The sequence below is a fragment of the Aotus nancymaae genome, unplaced genomic scaffold, assembly GCF_030222135.1.
Source record: "Aotus nancymaae isolate 86718 unplaced genomic scaffold, 86718_ANA_hifiasm-v0.15.2.pri h1tg000072l, whole genome shotgun sequence".
Lineage (NCBI taxonomy): Eukaryota > Metazoa > Chordata > Mammalia > Primates > Aotidae > Aotus > Aotus nancymaae.
This window is the reverse complement of record NW_026988487.1, coordinates 16,500,449-16,515,558: the sequence shown is the minus strand read 5'-3', so window position 1 is coordinate 16,515,558 and position 15,110 is coordinate 16,500,449. Positions and strand designations below refer to the sequence as shown.

The 15,110-nt window shown below is 47.7% G+C and overlaps 1 non-coding gene and 1 pseudogene across 1 annotated transcript; one reads left to right on the top strand and one right to left on the bottom strand.

Moving 5' to 3' along the window:
* Positions 1-8,593: 8,593 nt before the first annotated feature.
* Positions 8,594-8,665, bottom strand: TRNAT-CGU (transfer RNA threonine (anticodon CGU)). The gene has a single exon. It is a non-coding gene; the product is annotated as a tRNA-Thr (tRNA).
* A 4,879-nt stretch (positions 8,666-13,544) lies between these two features.
* LOC135270997 (small nucleolar RNA U3) lies at positions 13,545-13,621 on the top strand (annotated as a pseudogene).
* Positions 13,622-15,110: the final 1,489 nt, after the last annotated feature.

Below are 15,110 nucleotides of genomic sequence, written 5' to 3'. Positions count from 1 at the left end.
TGGGCTGCGCCCCCGCCCGGTGGAGCGCGCCTCCGCTGGCCTCAACCTCCCCATCTGGAACCTGGAGCCAACGGGCACTTCTGGCAGGGCTTTGGTGGCACACCGGAGAGATTATAAATTAAAGCGCCAAACATCGTACCTGGCAGCATGCTTTCTTGAGATGTTAATTTCGTGCTTTCAACTCCTAGTTCCAGCGGCCTGCAGACAACCTCTCTTCCTGGCTGTGCTGTTTGAAAAGCTGAGTTCGTTTAGGAGGACTATGGAAGAGGAGTGGGACGGAAAAACTTCGAAGCTGAGGGACAGCTGTCCCAAGATTAGCGAGGGGTGGGAGGTCAGTGGAATCTCATTGGTGGAGACCTGCTGCCCCACTCTCCGTAGACGCCAGGATGTGAGGGAGTAACTGCATGTCTCCTCTGGGACCTGTATCATCCATAGGCCTCTACCAAGATCCCCAGCCTCAAGATGACCAGGATTCCAGCCCAAATAACCACTGAGTTTCAGTTTCCCGACCTCTCTTCAGGTGGAGACTTGGAGCCACTCAAAGAAAATCACATGACATATCTGTCTGTGTCCCGACATAGACATTAGCTATGTTCCTACCTTCTCTTTCCTGGCCTTACCAAACCCAGGTCATGTCTTCAAACCTCGCTGTGAAGCTGGGCACGGTGGCGCACACCTGTAATCCCAGTACTTTGGGGGGGCCAAGGCAGGAGGATTGCAAGACTCTGTCTCTACAAAAAGTAAAAAAAAAAAAAAAATTAATTAGCTGGGTGTGGTAGCATACACCTGAGGTGGGAGGATCGCTGAAACCCAGGAGGTGGCGGATACAGTGAGTTATGATCGCACCACTGCACTCCAGCTTGCATGACAGAGCCAGACCCTGTCTAAAACAAAAAATCCTCACTGTGGTTAAGAGTTGAGTGGTGTATCTGCTCCTCAAATTGCTGGTCCCCCTGTCCCCACATCGGGGTCCCTGGATGGGACATGTCCAGGAGCTGGTGCTCCCAGGAGAGCACAGCTGGGGGAGGGATCGCGGCCGAGCACTGGTAGAGACGCCCACAGTGCCGGGGCATGGACAGCGCTGGCCCAGGCCTCGGTAATCCCCATTTTGTGGGAGCCAGGATTAGAAGGGAAGAAAGAAGATGCCCTGACGTTGCTGGAGTTGCAGCCAGGGCTGGAGGGGGTCTGGAGTTAGTGCTCTGCTTTCTCTTCCCCTTTCATTGCTCGCTCCAAATCTGACAAACCCTTAGGATCTCTGAGACTCAGGAGCCAGGAGGAGCCAGTGTCCTGGGGGGATGAAAGGGCAGGGTTGTAATGGGTTTACCCTGGTGCTGATCCCAGAGAAACTCGAAGAAGATTAAGATTTGCTCCCTGGGCCTGAAATCTCCATGCTACCCCCTGACCACATCAAAGGACACGGCCGTGGGGGGCACCTAATCCCATCAATGGAATCAAAGCTGGACAAGAAAGGAAATTCTTCGATCTTAGGGCAGCAGCAGGAAGCAGCTCACTACAGAAAGGCAGATACGAGGGCCTGGCCTTCTCCACTGGCGGGAACATCCCAAGAAAGATCCAGTCCACAGGCAGACAGGCCTGCCCTTTTCTTCTTGAGGTGGCCACTGCGGGAAGGTCAACCACAAGAACTTGGGACACCCAGCAGCAGGACTGGGCCTGCCTCCAGGGGCAGAGAGGGACCTCGGGGGTGGGGTGGGGGAGGGGGTTAACCAACATTGCACAGCTTTTCTGGCTCCCAGCTTAACTTCCGGAAAGGGCTTTTGCACGTGACACTCTCTGCCACCAGCGTTTCCCAAAAGGTGGTGCTCATATGAGAGATGGTTTTAGATGGGAAAAAATGTAATATGTGGTATTAAATGTAAATTTTATAAATATTGCTGTTACAATGAGGCTAAAATGGTTAAAGTGAGCCAACTCAAAGACAAGAATTTAGTAAATAATGGTTTAGGTGGTATTCTGATATGGCAACAATAGTGGCAGTGGTATGCAAATGACTAAATTTAGAAAAATAGACCAGATGCGGTGGCTCAGGATTTTAAGCCACAAGCACTTTGGGAGGCTAAGGCAGGCAGATCGCTTGAGCTCAGGAGTTCAAGACCAGCCTGGGCAACCTGACGAAACCCTGTCTCTACAAAAACAAAATTAAAAAACAGAAAAACTAGCCAGGCATGATGGCGCCACCTGTAGTTCCAGCTACTTGGGAGGCTGAGGTGGGAGGATCATTAGCCCAGAAGACTGAGGTTGTAGTGAGCTGTGATTATGCCACTGTACCCTAGCTTGGGCAACAGAGTAGACCCTGTCTCAAAAAAAAAAAAAAAAAAAAAAGAGGCCAGGCACAGTGGCTCACGCCTGTAATCCCAGCACTTTGGGAGGCTGAGGTGGGTGGCTCACCCAAGGTTGGGAGTTTGAGACCAGCCTGACCAACACGAAGAAACCCCATCTCTACTAAAAATACAAAATTAGCTGGGTGTGGTGCTGCATGCCTGCAATCCCAGCTACTTGGCAGGATAAAGCAGGAGAATCTCTTGAACCCTGGAGGTGGAGGTCACAGTGAGCCGAGATCAGGCCATTGCACTCCAGCCTGGGTAACAAGAGGGAAACTCCATCTCAAAAAAAAAAAAAAAAGGAAAGAAAGAAAAACACTCCTTTCAGTCATCTTTAGAGAGAAATGTTGCCTTAGATCAATAGCTTTCAAACTCAGTCATGCCCCATGACAGGAAATATCTGTGTATGTGTGTGCCTGTGTGTGTGTATATGTATGCATATATGTGTATGTATGTACATATGTAAAACAAATGTTTTATGAATCAATTCTTATGCACTCAAATATATATTCTGTGTTACCGTTTCATTTTTAAAATACTGCTTACGGCAAAGAACAGAAGTCACTAGAACAACAGGAAAAAATATTGCTTACAAGCTGTTAAATTGGTTTCACTTAACAGGGTTACCTCCTGCTGTTTGAGAACTACTGCTTTTGAGAACGTACTGTGATGATGATGATGGTATTGACAGCTCTCAGTTATTTTTATTTATTTATTTTGAGACAGAGTCTCACTGTGTTGCCTAGGCTGGAGTGCAGTGGTATGATCTCGGCTCACTGCAACCTCCACCGCCCAGGTTCAAGAAATTCTTCTGCCTTAGGCTCCCTAGTAGCTGGGATTACAGGCATCCGCCACCATGCCCAGCTAATTTTTGTATTTTTAATAGAGACAGGGTTTCATCATGTTGGCCAGGCTGGTATTGAACTCATGACCTCAGGTGATCCGCCTGCCTCGGCCTCCCTCAATGCTAGGATTATAGGTATGAGCCACTGCACCCGGCCCAGAGAGTTCTGACAGAAGACACAGGCATCCTGGAGACCGGAGGGAGAAAAGGGCTGGTGATAAACTCAAGTACTTTGTAGGTGACTATGGAATTTGTGAGGCTTATTTTCTCAGCATATTCTGCTCAGATGACAATGCACCTGGGTTTTTTTTCTCTCAGCTCAAATGGTCTGGACTGAAGGGGAGCCCCGAAACCCAGGGGAAAGGCAAGCAGGAAGTGAAATCTTTACTGCAGAAAAACCACTGTCAGTGCTTGGGGCCTGTTTCAATTCCTCACCTCCTGTGCAACCTTCAGTGTTATTTCCTGCCTCTGAAGTTCAGTTTCCTCATCGTCAAAATTGGGACCTGATTTTTTTCTCTGTGATTTCTCCCAGCTTGACTATTCCATTACTGGAGGAAGAGAAGTTGAGTTTTCTTTTGCTGACCTTCATTCATTCAGCCAACAAATGAAGAGCCTCTTTATCTACCAGGGGAAGAGAGGATAGGACACTTGCCCTCCAGCAGCAGCAGAGGGGTAAATTCCCCAGGAAGGAATCAGTTCTCTCCAGGTGTTGTCATATTTCAGCAATGCCATGGCTGTGCTTTCAGCTGAATTCACTTCTCCTGAATGATGGGGAGGAGGCAGGTGTCTGAGGCTCCCTACCGGGGCTGGCCCTCTGCATGTGATACTGAGGATGGCTCCTGGGAAGTGAGGTCACACAATGATCCCTGCTGACCCCAGGTCCCAGCCTTCTTACTCAGGGTTTTCTGAAATGCTTTCAGTGGCCAAGGCACCTGTCTGGAACATGTTAGAGCCCTTGGCCCAGAAGTTACGCCTTTGGCCTTTGAGCTTTATCTTTGCCCTCATCTGCTGTGACTGAATTGATTCTTGTCTTTTTTTTTTTTTTTGAGACGGAGTTTCGCTCTTGTTACCCAGGCTGGAGTGCAATGGCGCGATCTCGGCCCACCACAACCTCCGCCTCCTGGGTTCAGGCAATTCTCCTGCCTCAGCCTCCTGAGTAGCTGGGATTACAGGCATGCGCCACCATGCCCAGCTAATTTTTTGTGTCTTTAGTAGAGACGGGGTTTCACCATGTTGACCAGGATGGTCTCGATCTCTTGACCTCGTGATCCATCCGCCTCGGCCTCCCAAGGTGCTGGGATTACAGGCGTGAGCCACCGCGCCCGGCGATTCTTGTCTTTAGCTTCCCTCTCTCTGTGTGTGATGGTCACTGTGCCATGTTACCCCTTCAAGGAAGGGCGTGTCCCAGCTGCTTGAGTACTGTCAACAGACTGCCTTCTGCCTTCAGAGCCGCCTGGTCTAAGGTCTCTGGACAGCCCACATCCAGTGAGTGGTGGGGTAGGGAGGCTCTCCCTCATTTTACACCTGCTTCCCATACTTCCCCAGGTGGAATAAGCATTCTGCACATTAAACTCTATCTAGGGGTCTGCCTCCTGGGAAATCCAACCTTTGATACCGTATATCTGTGTCCCTCCCTTGCCCCCAAAGCCTCAATACTGTAATCAAGTATAGTGATTTTGGTGACTATCTGCTGTTCCTATTGATCAGGCATGAATGTTTGACAAGTAAGGTGCCAGCTTGGCCTACAGGCTGGCAAAGAGAGAGACCATCTCCTGGGTACATGTCAAGTTAATAATGAAGATGACTCTTCCAAGAAGATTTGAGCTCATGCTGTAGATGAGCATAAAGGTAGAGCTTTCTGGGTGACCTACAGCTAATCACTTCCCTTCTCTTTGCCTGTTTCTGTGCTGTGAAATGAGAGGGTTGGCTGGTTTCACTCCCACCAGTCTATGATTCCAAATTGGTAACTTTTGTCCCCAAGGATGGGGTTAGACCCTTAGGGTTTGCTAATAAAACCATCTACAGAGAATGAGAATTTGTTTCTTAATTCAAAACTCAATTTTACCTGCAGGTTAGAAGGGCCACAGGGAAAAGAAAAGAACCCCTGCCTGCTTGCATGCAACCTAGATCATAATATCTGAGTGTCAAAGATGACTGAATGAGGGCAGAGATCCCCAAGATCTAGTCGTGCTTTGGTGAGTTCCTGTTCATTCTGCAGAGCCCAGCCACAATGTCACCTCCTCAGGGAAGTCTTCCCTAACCCTTCAGGTCAGGACCTTCCTTGTGCCAGGGCTCTGTCTCTGTTCCAGCTGCTGGAAACACAGACATGACTGAGACACCATCCAGCAACTAAGGGGCTTCCCACTATGGTGTGAGACATACAGAGGGGTCCCAGACAAGACACTGAGTGACTCTTTACCTGGGGGAATCAGAGGCTTCTCAGAGGAGGTAATACCAGAGTCTTGTCACAGGCATCCAATCTGACTCTGATCCAGTGTCTGGATCTAGCTGCTAATTTGCAGGAAGTACTGAGGACAGAGGAGCTTACTGGATTGCACCGAGAGTTTGCAGTAAGCAAAATCTAGACTGTGGGAAACTTTCCAGGTCCAGTGGCCCAGGGTCCTCAACAGACACACTGCAAGGAAATGAAAGGGAAGGAAGAGACACCTACTGATAGAAAAAAAACTTCTATCCATTTTTTTTTTTTTAATGAGCAAGGTTAAACCATAGTGTATAAAGATGAATTAGGTGATAAACTAAAATGCAAGGAAGTGATTAGAGAGTAAGGATACTTCCAGCCCTGGGGGGGTTGTGATTGGGAGGGGCACATAAAAAAGGTTTCTGTATCTGGCAAAATTCTCTGACTTGGATGGTGTTCCCCTTATAATTCATTAAGGCATTCACTTGATTTGTGTGGTTTTCAAATCTGTGTTTTATTGTAGAGTAAAAGATTTAAAAACATATTTCTCCAGGCTGGAATATTGAGCTAAAACTCATAGCATGAGGCATAATATATAGAACTGCCAAATTCTGGTCTATGTTTTAAAAAATATTCTGGGGTTTTAGCTGCCCACAAATGACTGTGTCTGCCTGCATGGCTCTCAAAATGCAGTACCAGAGGCCCTGTGTTTTGCCCTGGACACTGGGGAGGAGCAAAAGGGAGGACTCTACCAGGGGCAACCAGCAGGGGCAGAGCCTTTGCAGCTTCAGCCCTTCCCATTAGGGAGGACTGCTTATAACTCTCTGGATGGAGGAACCCCGGTCACACAGATCTCATCATGAGGTTGCAAGGGTCAGGTCCCATTGCAAAAGGGGTTACAAGGATGGTGGGTGGCCTGTGATCCCCTTGCTTCTGCAAGATCCAGGCTCTGAGGTAGAAACCTAGAATTTTAGGACTTAAGGCATTTAGGACACAGCTCTTTCAACTGTAGAATTTTACAATGAAGGAAGCTGAAGCCCAGGGAGTATAAGTGATTTAATGGAGGTCATGCAACAAACTCAACATATGTGTCCTGTTCTGCCCCTGCCTTCACTTCTGTCCTCATTCTTTAAGCCAATGACCTACCTCTGGCTCCACGGGGGTGCATGTAGATACCTGCTGGCCTTCAAGGTAATTACAAGATTTCTGTTCCCCAGGCTCACCCTGGTGCTTCTATCTGACTTGTCTTCACTTCTAGTTCCTCTCACCAACCTTGACCTGCTTCCAGTCCTTCATCTTTGAATGCCCATGTTTTCCCAAACATCTTTGCATTGACTTCTTCTGTACGTTGCACTTTTTTTTTTTTTTGAGACTGTTTTTCACTCTGTCTCCCAGGCTGGAGTGTAGTGGTACAATCTCAGCTTACTATAACCTCTACCCTCTGGGCTCAAGCAATTCTCCCACCTCAGCCTCCCCAGTAGCTGGGACTACAGTCATGTGCCACCATGACTAATTTTTTTTGGTATTTTAAATAGAGACAGGGTTTCACCATGTTGGGCAGGCTGATCTTGAACTCCTGACCTCAAATGATCCGCCTGCCTCGGCCTCCCAAAGTGCAGGGATTACAGGTGTGAGCCACCGCACCTGGCAATTTTTGAATTTTTTGTAGAGATGGAGTTTTGCTGTGTTGCCTAGGCTGGTCTCAAACACCTGACCTCAAGAGATCCATCTGCCTTGGCCTCCCAAAGTGCTGGGATTACAAGGGTGAGCCACCGCACCCAGCCCCTTGCACTTCTCCTATATTGACTTTGGCTTGGCTCGTCCCCTTTCCCTCCACCGGCGTGGAATTCTCTGCTCTAGCTCCTTCAGAAAACCCAATGTTCAGTCTTGAAGCTCCTTCTCATTAGGAATTTGAAGGGACAGGATTCAAGGCAATATCCAGTAGAGCAGGACTTTTCACCTTCCTACCCTTATCCCTGAATATCTGGACTCTGTCTAGGCTAAGGCACTTGCCAGAAAAGCCCTCAATTTGTATTTCTTAACACTTTCATGATGACACTGACACCCTAGCTCAGCATTACCTTCAAAAGCCAAGAACATCTCTTTCATTTCTTGGGATCTTAGAGAAAAGGTCAACATTTCTTTGCTGCCTGGGCCCTACATCTTGTCTGGGATAATCTGAGACTCTGCTGACATTCAATCTACCTAAAGCTCCTCATGGTCAACTGTGCAACAGGCCTCAGGGAAAGTAATGTGGTTTTTGAGGGCTACATTAACAGAAATATGGGGTATAGAATGACGGAGGTGAAGTTCCATTTATGAGACTCTATCTGGAGTAGTAAGTTCAATACTGAGTGTTAAAATTGAAGAGGACAGACAGAAGAGTGTGTCAAAAACAGGGTCCAGGAATGGTAGGAGGCGCTCAATGTCATGTTATTAATACATTAAATCGGACTGTTTATCCTCGAGATGATGTGGGGCATGTCATAACTGGCTGCGGGGAAGATTCAAAGGGTCCGTTCACCAGGGCTGGGAAAGAAGCGCCTACCAGTTGAACAATACGGTTTGCTTTGTAGACAGGAAGGTAGGTGGTTCGCACGGCCTGCATAACTCAACTTCCAAGGAACAATCCAGAAACCACCGTTCCGGAAACTCAAGCACCCTCTCTAGAAAGTTGCCCCGCCATAACACGAGCAAATCGGGCGGGACCCGAGTCTCAGTGAAGAGGACTCCAGCTCTGCGAAGTGCGGCTGGAGGAAAGGAAACGCGGAGACCTGCGGCGAGGCGCTTGCGTGGCGGGGGCCGAGCTCATCTGCAAGGTGGACCCCGGAGTCTCAAAGCCCAGGGGCATTGGTCCCGGCCGACTGCGGAGGCCGGGGCAGGAGAAGAACTGGAGGGCGTCTGAACAGAATCCGAAAATGGAAAAAATGCCACGTAGAAGGGACGGCGTAAGTGGAGAAAACCAACTTCCCACAGCCACACCCCAACCTCAGGCACGGACGGGGTTCGAACCCGCGATCTTCGGTTTACGAGACCGACGCCTTACCACTTGGCCACCGCGCCTGACAGCCCAGGGAGAGGTAGAAGCTCTCAGTGGAGGGGAGGTGGTGCCGGCTGGGAGCGGCGGCCTCGGCCCCGCCCCGGCTCCGGCCCCGGCCCCGCCCCGCCCCCACCGGTCCCACCCACAAGCCCGGGCCCCGCTCAGCGAGCACCGCTTCCGCCCGCTAAGGGCCACGTCCCGCGCCCGCCGTCTGCGGGACGCGAACCCGCATCTTGAAGGAGCCCGGCCCTCCTCCAACCCTCCTCGTCCGCCGTGAGCGCTGCCCCAGAACCCACCCCGCGCCCAGAGCAGGCGGCGGCTAGGCAGCGGGGTCGAAAGCGACCGCACAGAGCCGGCCCGAGTAGGAGAGAAAACTGGGCTGAGGCGGAAGCGGAAGCGGAGACGGCGGCCGCGGAGCGGGCCGGGCAGTGTGTGACCCTGGCCGGGTCATTTCCGTCAGGCCGGACAGGATCCGTGGGCGGCTCAGGCCGGTTCGGTGGGTACCAGCGCGCAAGAAGAAGGGCGGCGCGGCCGGCGCTCCGAGGAAGACGCGGGGAGTCGGAGCTTGGGGTCAGACTCCGGGGCGCCGGGAGGTGACTTCCCTCGCTGGCCCTGCACGAAGCACGACCCTCCCCGGGTTCAGCTCAATGCCCTTGCTGCAGCCCCTGGCAGACAGGACTCTGAGCATCTGTGCAGCCTGGATGACCTTGCCCCGGAGGAGCCGAGGTGGGCATGCCAGGAGGGGCCCCCAGGGATATCATGGCGACCCGAATGGCGGAATCATAGTTTGTCCTACCGCGGAACAGTAGGTCACTATGAACCATCCGGATTCCAAGGACTGATTGTCAGCATAGGCAGAGCGCAGAAACTAACGTGAAGATTGGCCGGAAAAACAAAGGGGAGAGGGAGCCTGGGACTGGGGATGGGGGACAAAGGGGACTTTAATTGGCAGTGTTTAGTTTCTATTCTACGGAATAGGCAGAGGTGAGGGGCTGGGAACATGAGTGCTTATTAGGATACTGTATAGTTTTTTGGTAAATCTTTTATTTTCTTATTAAAAAAAGGGGGATTAGGTCCGCCTGCCCTTGTTTGGCCTGTGGCCACCAGCGTCTGTTCCAAGAGAGAGGTGAGTGTGCATGGGTGGGGAAAAAGAAGCCCTTCTCTGAGGCAGGGCTCCTGCTCGCTGGGGACAGCCACCCTGCCACCACCACTGTCAAATTAAACCGTATTTGTGTGTAGGAACTTTGTCTTTTTTTTTTTTTTTTGAGACAGAGCTATTGTCGCCCAGGCTGGAGTGCAATGGGGCGATCTCGGCCCACTGCAACCTCCCCTTCCCGGGTTCAAGCAATTCTGCTTCAGCCTCCCAAGCAACTGGGATTACAGGTGCCCACCCCCATGCCTGGCTAATTTTTTGTATTTTTAGTAGAGATGGGGTTTCATCATGTTGGCCAGGCTGCTCTCGAACTCCCGACCTCAGGTATCACCCGCCTCAGTCTCCGAAAGTGCTGGGATTACAGGTGTGAGCCACCACGCCCAGCTGGAACTTTAATATATATATAGTTATTAAATATATTAGTTATTTAAATATATAGTTATTTAACAGCTATATATATAGAGAGAGAGGAGATTTGAGAAAATCCAGGAACACTTTTTTTGTGTGTGGTAAAAATAAAATTTACCTTTTTAACCATTTTTAAGTTCAGTAGTAAGTACACTCATATTTTTGTATCACCAATCTACACAGTTCTTTTCATCTTGCTAAACTGAAACCCAATAGATAATGCACAGCAATTCCCCTTTTCTTCATCACCCCGGCCCCTGGCAACCACCATTCTATTCTCTGTTTCTGAGTTTGACTGCTCCAGGTACCTCATGTAAGTGAAAACATACAGTATTTGTCTTTTTGTGAATCAGCATAATGTTTTCAATTTTTGCTGTGGCGTAGTATATGATGGGATTTCCTTTTTAAGACTGAATGGTATTCCATTGTACCACGTTTTCTTTATCCATTCATTGGTTGGTGGCCAGATGCCTACACCTCTTGGCTATTATGAATAATGTGTCTATGAACATGTGTGCAAATAGTTTTGAGATAGTTTTCCATTCTTATGGATATATGCCCAGAAGTGGGACTCTTGGATCATATAATTCTATTTTTAATTTTTTGAGGAATCTCCGTACTGTTTACCATAATGGCTGTACATTCCTGCCAGTGTTGCATAAGGGTTGATTTCTCTGCATCCTTGCCAACACTTGTTATTTTCTGTTTTGTTTTTTATAGTGGCCATCCTAACAGATGTGAGGTGATATCTCGTTGTAATTTTGATTTGCATGTCCCTGATGATTTGTGATGTTGAATCTTTTTAAATGCTTTTTGGCCATTTATATATCTTCTTCAGAAAAATATCTATTCAAGTCTTTTGTCCCCTGCCCCCAAAAATAGAGACAGGGTCTTACTCTGTCACCCAGGCGGGAGTGCAGTGGTGCCATCATAGCTCACTATAACTTTCAATTCCCAGGCTCAAGCGATCCTCCCACTTGAACCTCCCAAACAGCTAGGACTATAGGCATGCACCACCAGGCCCACTGTGTGTGTGTGTGTGTGTGTGTGTGTGTGTGTGTGTGTGTGTGTGTGTGTGTGTGTGTGTAGCTGGGAGCCTGGCTTATTTTTTGTAGAGACTGGAACTCAGGCTCAAATGATCTGCCTGCCTCAGCCTTCCAAATTGTTGGGATTACAGGCATGAGCTACTGTGCTCAGCCAAGGTACACTTTTAAGGTCATGGGAAATGCCCATGAATTCCTTTTCCTACAGTCATAAGTGATAGGACACTATAAAATAGTGTCAGAACACTATGAAATACAGTATGAGTCAGATTCTCCTATTATATATACTGTATTTCATTAAAGTCACTAAATTGATTTTTTTAAACTGTTTTATATGCCACTAAGAAAAAAAATCAATTAATTGTAAGACTCCACGGTCTCAACAGCTGTCATTTAATTTCAAATTCATTAAAACATGAAAAAGCCATGTATCTCAGAATAAATGAATTACATTGTTTTATACATACATAAACACGCACAAAGTGCTTCTCTCTTGTGGTATGACTTCAGCCCTTTGAATTTTCCTCTTTATGCTTTTTTTTCGAGACTGAGTCTTAGTCTATTGCCCAGGCTGGAGTGCAGTGGCACTATCTCAGCTCACTGCAACCTCTGCCTCCCAGGTTTAAGCAATTCTCCTGCCTCAGCTTCCCAAGTAGCTCGTATTACAGGCATGTGCCACCACATCCAATTAATTTTTGTATTTTACTAGAGACAGGATTTTACCATGTTGGCCAGGCTGGTCTCAAACTCCTGACCTCAAGTGATCTGCCCACTTTGGCTTCCCAAAATATTGGGATTACAGGTGTGAGCCACTGTGTCTGGCCTCCTCTTTATGCTTTTAAAAACTGTTCTCTCTGGACTCTTCAACTAATGATGCTGGAAAAATTGGATATCCACATGCAAAAGAATGAAGTTGAACCCTAACCTAGCGCCATATACAAAAATTACCTCAAAATGGATTCAAGACGGGCTGGGTGCGGTGGCTCATGTCTGTAATCTCAGCACTTTGGGAGGCCGAGGTGGGCGGATCACGAGGTCAAGAGATTGAGACCATCCTGGCCAACATGGTGAAACCCCGTCTCTACTAAAAAAAAATACAAAAATTAGTTGGGTGTGGTGGCACACACCTGTAGTCCCAGCTACTTGGGAGGCTGAGGCAGGAGAATTGCTTGAACCCAGGAGGTGGAGGTTGCATTGAGCCAAGATCGTGCCACTGCACTCCAGCCTGGCGACAGAATGAGACTTGGTCTCAAAAAAAAAAAAAAAAAAAAGACATTGAAAAAACAGATTCAGGACGTAAACATAAGACCTATAACTATAAAAATCCTGAAAGAAAACATAGTGGGAAAGGTCTATGACATTAGATGTGGCAATGATTTTTTTGGATATGACACCAAAAGCAAGAATAGACTAATGGGACTACATCAGACTTACAAACTGCTCAGCAAAGGAAACAACTGAATGAAAGGCAGCCTGTGGAATGGGAAAAAATACTGCAAACCAGATATCTAATAAGGGATTAATATTCAAAATAAAATTTAGACTCCTACCACTCAACAAAAAACAACTCAAACATGGGCAAAAGGCTGGGTATGGTTGCTCATGCCTGTAATCCCAGGCTTCCCTTGGGAGGCCAAGATGGGAGGATCACTTGAGGCCGGTAGTTTGAAACTAGCCTGGGCAATATTGTGAGACCTCATCTCCACAAAAAAGAAAGTAAAACAAACAAGGCAGGCATGATAGCACCTATAGTCCTAGCTACTTTGTAGGCTGAGGCAAGAGGAACACTTGAGCCCAGGAGTTCAAGGTTGCAGTGAGCTATATGATTGTGCTACTGTACCCTAGTTTGGCCAACACAGCACAAGAAAAAAAAATAAAGTGTATCTTTTCATCAGTTACAACAGGGGCACAACTCTCGTGCAGGGAAGCTGTGCAGTTGGGGGGGCAGAAAGTATGTGGGAACTCCTTGTACTTTGTGCTCAGTCTTGCTGTGAATCTAAAACTGCTCTGAAAAATTAAGTCTGAAAAGAAAGAAATGAATTACCAAGTCATGAAAACACACAAAAGAACCTTAAACATATATTACTAAGTGAAAATGCATATCACTGCTCTGGTTTGAATGTGTCCCCCAAAGTTCATGGGTTGGAAACTCGGTCCCCAATGTGGTGGTCTTGGAGATGGGAACTAGTGGGAAGTGTTTGGGTCATGGGGCCACCACCCTGATAAATGCATTAATGCCATTCTCGAGGGAGTGGGTTCGTTATGGAGCAAGTAGTTTTCTTATAAAAGAAGTTTGCCAAGACTATACTTTCAGGGATCATTTCTATAGTTTGTTACTAGAGAAGTTTCTCTGAATGTGTAGAGCACAAAATTAAAAAAAAAAAAAAAGAAGTTTGCCTTCCCACCCTTTCTTTGCCCTGCCTCCATGGGTTGATGCAGTGAGAAGGTCCTCACCAGATGCCAGCTCCTCAGTCTTTGGCTTCCCAGCCTCCAGTGCCATGAGCCAATACATTTCTGTGCGTTATAAATTACCTAGTCTGTGGTATTCTGTCTTAGCGCGCAAAATGGACTGAGACAAGCTAATCTGAAAAGGCTACATACTATTATGTGACATTCTAAAAAAGGCACAACTATGGAGACAGCAAAAACATCAATGGTTGCCAGGGGCTGAGGGGTGGGAAGGATGAAAAGATAGGGCACAGAGGGTTTTTAGGACAGCCAAACTATTCTGCATGATAGAATGGTGGGTACATGTCATTATATACTTGTCAAAACCCATAGAGGGGTTCTGGGTTGGAAAAAATAAAGAAAAAAATCCCATAGAACGTACAACACCAAGAGTGAACTGTAGTGTAAACTATGGACTTTGAGTGATGATGTGTCAATGCAGGGTCATCAGTTGTAATAGATGTACCACTCTAGTGGGGGATGTTGATGGTAAGGGAAATTAGGGAGATCCAGGGGCCGTGGGGAACTGCTTTCTGCTCAATTATGCTGTGAACCTAAAACTGCTCTTTAAAAATGTATTTTACAAGGCTGGGCACAGTGGCTTATGCCTGTAATCCTAGCACTTTGGAAGGCCAAGGCAGGTGAATTGCATGAGTTCAGGAGTTTGAGACTAGCCTGGGCAACATGGTGAAACTCTGTCTCTACTAAAATACAAAAAATTAGCTGGGCATGGCAGTGTGTGCCTGTAATCCCGGTTACTTGGGAGGCTGAGATAGGAGAATCGCTTGAACCCGAGAGGCAGAAGTTACAATGAGCTGAGATCGTGCCACTGTACTCCAGCCTGGGCAACAGAGCAAGACTCCATCTCAAAAAAAAAAAAAAAAAAAAAGTCTATTTTACAAAAATGGGGGCTGGGCTTAGTGACTGACACCTATAAGGTCAGGAGTTCAAGACCAGCTTGTCTCTACTAAAAATACAAAAATTAGCCAAGCATGGTGGCGTGCACCTGTAGTCCCAGCTACTTGGGAAGCTGAGGCAGGATTATCACTTTAAACCAGGAGGTGGAAGTTGAAATGAGCCGAGTTTGTGCCACCACACTCCAGCCTGGGCAACAGAGCAAGACTCCATTTCCAAAAGACAAAACGAGAAAAATAATTCTTGAATCATTTCCTCTCTGACCCCCTGCTATGAATCATTATCAACGCTGGGCCACACTGTGGTTGCTGTTTGGTGGGGTCACTGTGGGACCCAGGTCTTCTCAGCTGGGTAGGCCTAGGAGCTGGTTCTGGAACACAGAGTAGGCAGGAGTCAAGCCTTATTCACCTTCATACAGCATGGTCATAAGAGCACCCAGTCATTCTTTCCGCAAATCATTGAGCACCTACTATGTGCCAAATACTGTTCTCAATGCTAGGG